Here is a 6,034-nt window from a genome sequence, read left to right on the forward strand (position 1 = left end):
ACAATAGCCTACATAGTTTAAGAGCCCAGCAGGCCATCAATTGAACAATAATTCAAGGACAATTACGCTCGACTCTCTATCGCCTGGGAAAAGGTTAGGTTCAATACTTTGGGCAGCATTTGATATAACAACAATAATAGTCGGAGTGGGCATGCCTAAAAGACATTTCAAGTGCGTTCGAGTCAGATATTTATTGCCCTCTAGCAGCGTGACGTAAGGCGCTTTATCGGACTCAGTGTAGTAGCCTTGCATAATCGAAACAATATGGACATGCTATGATTCAACAAGCGAGCTAACTGCTCTTTGTAAATAAACGCCAGCAAGAAGCCGTTTATGAGTGTAGGAAGTCCAACACGAAGACTTCACACTGTCAATTTATATAGGACTCCCGTCGATTGTTATCTACGTACTGAAACCGATTTTGATCTATTGTGTTCTAGGAGAATATTCGAAGAGAAGAGGCTGAGGAAGAAAGATTTTACGAGGGTTTACCCTACTCTACTTAATAATAAAGAAAGCCAGTGAAGTATGAAGCCATTTGAAGTGCATTTAAGGGTAAACAATCGACATTTGGCTTTTAGCAGATTGAATCCATTGAGCCGAGCCAATCAGCTGTTGTAATTGAGTCAGCATTTGATCTACTTGCACTTAACAAATGCAACTACGCATCGGCGAAATCTCTGATAAGATTAATGAGTAGATACGCCTCCCAAACTGCAACGAGCTGATTGAGTGTCGGCCGAGAGAGAGAGAGAGAAAGAAGCAGATGTAGCCAATAACATGGAATGGAGCTACGCGAGAAACCAAATAGCTTAGCTCATGTAGGCGCTGCTTAGATTAGATTCCATTTTCAGAGGAAGAAGGACAGATGGAGAAAGAGACAACCATATCGAACCAACTCTAATGCGTATAGACGGATATTCCACATTGGCAAAACACAATGATTATCAGGAACTACAAAAAAAATTCAATCTAAATATATTGAACGAAAATCGACTACATTCAGAGAGAGAGGGGGGCAGACGATCGTATCGAAGCAAGTCTAATGCATATACATGGGTATTCCCCATTAGCAAAACGCGAAAATTATCAGCAATTAAAGAAGAAACATGAATAAAAATAAACGAGAAGCCAAACCGACAAGTAAATACCCTTTCATATGCAAAAAATAATATTGTAAGTTGTTGGAAAGCGATCTAAATATTTCCATATAGTTTTGTCATTTTCTTCAAAATTTTAATAACTCCACTTGGTGCTTAAGCTAGGTCCCTTTATCTACGAGCAAAGAATATTATTAAAAGAATTTAATCTAGATATCAGGCACTTTACAAGAACCTTCCTCATGTCGAAAACTATTGTATGTCTATATTTTTGTAAAGTTTAAAGTTAAGCTAACTTCAAGAACCAGCTGAAGGCCAAAGCAAGCATCTTTATCATTGCAAATATGAAAGTATATTTCATAAAATCACTTTTATAGCAATATGATTAACATGATTTATACAATGTACTTCCTCATGGCAAACATTTTAATGACTTTCAAATTGTCCGCCAGATAAGAAAAGAAACAAAAACAAACAATAAAAAAATAACTTTGCACGGCAGCTAAATACAATAACACTTAAATGACAAGAAGTACACAAACAATTTTAATTGAATGTGATTGAAAAACGTGTGCCGTCTATCAGCTAATCAATTGCCTATCAGGCGGAGAATGTCACCAAACGATAGGGGCGTGGCAGCAACGTCAATCGAATGCTTTGCTGCGGTTGAACAAACATCATCTAGCGATGCGAATGTGAATGTAAGGCAACCCTATTTATGGGCGAATACAGATTACAATATGCTCATTAACACCAGGCATCCTAGTGCAATGAGTTACTACATCAAGAGCACCTTCCACATAAGAACCACTTAACGGCGATTGTCAACACATTGCAACAGTGATGTAATGCACTTTAATTGTGCCAGTGCACTTGGCAGAAAATGTTATTGAAATATATATATATATATATATATATATATATATATATATATATATATATATATATATATATATATATATATACGACATTGATTTCTTGAAATTAAGCAGTAGAGTAGAAAAATAAATGAATTCAAATTCAAATATGCGCCAAATACATCTCTCGTAGCATAAAGACTTTGTCTGCCACTCGTACACGCGCTCTGCGCAAATATATGTTGGCATATCAATTAGCTCTCGTCAGCCACATATTTAAGACGCACTCGCAACTCAATTTGAATGCAAACGTATCTATCAGCTTTTGTCAGGCACATTAACATTCCCTGTTAACTGCTGGAAGAAATTCGTTTTCTTTTGAAATTCCGCTATACACGCACATCTGCATCAATAGAACTGCATGCGTATCTACCAGCTTTTGTCTGTGACATGGGCAAAAACGCGTTTTATTTTGAATTTTAAATATTTTTATTTGTTCTTATCTTGGTTTTAATGTGACGTCTTAGTACAACAATTAGCTGCTGCTATTCATATATTAATATATAATATATATATATTACACAATATATATATTTGTATAAACGAATTAAAATTCAAGTTGTTCTTTTCACTTTCATATATATGAACTACGAACGTTACAAGTTTATGACTTTATGTGTGTGTGTGTGTAGTGTAGTTTATCGTATCGTATATGTTTCTCTTTTGTTTTTGTATTTATTTTTTTCATATTTGTTTCTCACTTATCATTTGTATACGTATTGGTATATAGTTACATATATAATTTTTATTTTCTTTTTTTTTTCGTTTTGTATCGGTTTTTATTCAGTGAATACATTCTTTTAAATCGTTTTGTTCCTTTATTTATGCAGTTTATATATATTGCTTATGCAGTTGACTTGTGTATTTGTTGTTGTCTTTATTATGTGTTTTTGTTTCTGTTCATGTTATTGATCATATTTAAAAATCTTTCAAAGGGCAGTTCACGTTCCGCACTCAAACATTTGTCAGCAGTTTGACGGGTTCTTTAACTTTTTTTCAAAATTTTCGTATTAATATTAAACTTTGTATTTTTGTTTTTCAAATACGTTTCACATGCACTACGATTTCTAAGCCGAAAAAAATATGTTAGTATATAGTTCGCTTTATATGTACTATATATAAATGTTTCTATATATATTAATATATGTAGGTATGTATGTATATATATAAAAAAAAAATGTTCGGTACGATTTCTATATAAGATGGAACGTTTGACTTACGCCATTAAATAGAAATTCGAAATGAATAATCTTCATAGAGTTGACGAAAAGAAATTTAAGAACAATCTATTGTTTTTTGCTGTATTTTTTTTTTTTTTTAATTTTCATTTCGAATACTTTTTTTCTATACATAATACCATAAGTCGCTTTGTCTTCGATTTGCTTTATTTAATTTGCTATTCACGACATTAGAAAAAAAAAAATATATTGTTAACCTGGTTCAATATTTGTTTTCATTAAGTTTTTACGTAAGAAACTATTTTTTATTAATCAGTTTTGAGGTTCGATTCGTTAATGTATATATATGGTATTTCACTTCATTCTTATTGTTTTTAATTTTTTTTTTAATATATATAAAAAAAATGTGTTTTTTGCTTCTTTTTTTACCTATGCTAAACTCAAAAAAAAAAAATTGTTTTTGTATGCGTTTTTCGATTTGTTATGCATTATAAAAAGATTCGTTTAACACTAAACATTTACTTTGGTATATATATATTAATACATATATATATTATATTCTTTATGTATATAAAAAAAAATATGTGGTTGTATATTTCATTTTCCTTGAACAACATTTAAAATGTATGCAATTTTATTTGTTGTTAGGTTCTTTTTAATTATTTTATTATTTTAATTGCGCTTTGATTTTTTCACAAAAAAAAAAAAACATATACGACAAAATTAGCTTGGCTGCTTATGTTTAATAACAAAAATTGAAAAAAAAAATTATGTATATATATATTTATATCTATATATATATATGTTTTTCCATTTATCGTATAAAATATAGTATGTGAAAAAAAATTATCAGCTCTACAAAAAAAAAATATGAGTTTTTATGTATATATAGTTGGTATATACGATTTTCGCACATGCTCAAAAAATATTTCTAAAAAAAAAAAAACTTTTTTATGTTAAATTTCTTTATAAAAGAATCTTGTTAAATACGATTTGTTTTTTTTTTTTAATTCTAACTTGAACGATTGATGAGACGTGTTTAGGTTATCGATTAATCATTAATTAATCGCTAATCGTTTATTGGACAAGGAAAAAAATTTGCTTTACGCTTGCACTAAATACTAATTACGAGACGAGAGACGCTAAGTGCTAAGTTGATTAATCTGATATTCCATTACAAGCTAAGGCTACAATTGGTTGAGTATATTCACTTGGTAACTATGTATATCGATTGTTATCGACTGTCTGTCTGTCTGTCTGTGTGTCTTTGCTTTAGCTAAGTATGTGTGTGCCGTATGTGCTTAGGTCTGAGTGCCGCGCGAAGCTGAAAAGCACAGAAGAAGCAAAGAAAGAAAGCAGCGAGAACTTCTCTCCTGTGTTTCTCTCCTGTATATCTCTCTGTTGTTGGCTTCTCTCCGTTTACTTCCTTCAGTTGCGTGCTTTTGTTGTGCATTCTCCAATTAGTTAGTCGCTTCGTTCTGTTTTCGTTCAACTTCTCATTTCGCTTCTCACTTTGTGTTTGATGTTTTTTTCTTCTACTTATTTTATTGCTTTGCTTGTTTGTTCTAAGCTTCCTATGTATGTTTGCTTTTAAGTCTTATGGCCTGGCATTTTCATCCGTTTTAGTTATCTACTTATCGATACTTATCGATTCGCCGATCCAAGCTTCTCCCTATTTGCTCTTGCTTTGCTTCTGCTTCTTCTTTCGGTGCTTCTCGCGGCCACCTAGCGTAACTGTTTTAATTTGATTTTACGATTACGATTATTAATTATATAAAAAATTGCATTTGTATATATATTTGCATTTTGACTTCCATTTAGTTAATTCGTATGCTTCGTGTTGTTGCTTATTTATTTTTAATGTTGATGTTTTAGAATTTTTTTAGTACTCAGCACAACCAAGCTGTATGCAAAAATGATGAATTGTTTGCTATTTAACAATTTGTATTCATTTTTGTAATTTTTTTTTTTTTCTTATGTATGCTTAAATTTAAAAACTCATATATTATTAATAATTAGGTTAATCTAAAAACAAAATAAAACAAATGAAAATCAAAGTGGTTGCAATTATTTATTTCATTCATCCAAAATTAAAATATAGAAGAAAATAAATTTTTGGAAATTTTCCTTTTTTTTTTTGTTTACATTTGTATGTTTGTTGATTAATGTATGTATTTCAGAAATTTTGTCGACAAAGTAAAATTGTTCACATTTTTTGTTAAAAACTAGAAACCAAAAAAGAAAAAGATTTACATAGAGGATCATCTCAAGTTTCTCAATATGCAGTGAATATTTATTTATACATAAATATATATATGTATATATTGGTTAAATGAAATTGATTGAAACTTTGTTCATGTTTCGTTTTACATAATGCGTGGAGGCATGACAGAATCGCCTGAATATATATATATGAATGTAGATAAAATTAAAAACAAAATACAAACTTAAAAAATGCAATTTAAATAAAATAAAATATAAATAGAGAATGTTTCGACAATTTTTCATATTTGGCTAAAGCTGCCACGCCCACTTGCATAAATGAATTTTCGTTTCTTTGCTTTTTGCTTCTCTTTAATATTAGTGTATCTCTTTTCTTCTCTCATCTTACTTTTGTCAGGCATTTATCACGTGCTTTTCGTTTCATTTAAGGTTTTTGTTTTTGTTTGTTTTTAATTAATTTTTGTCAGTACTTATATGTGTGTGTGTGTGAGTGTTTGTGTATGTAACATGCTCAAGTTGTTTAAACGCATACAAAAAAAAATGATTTTCAAAAAAAAAATATATATTTATATATCTTTATAATTATGAAAAAAATTCTCGTTACAAACTATGAAAA

Source organism: Drosophila navojoa, chromosome X (genome assembly GCF_054131105.1).
Source record: "Drosophila navojoa isolate 15081-1374.11 chromosome X, UAZ_NAV_1.0, whole genome shotgun sequence".
Classification (NCBI taxonomy): domain Eukaryota; kingdom Metazoa; phylum Arthropoda; class Insecta; order Diptera; family Drosophilidae; genus Drosophila; species Drosophila navojoa.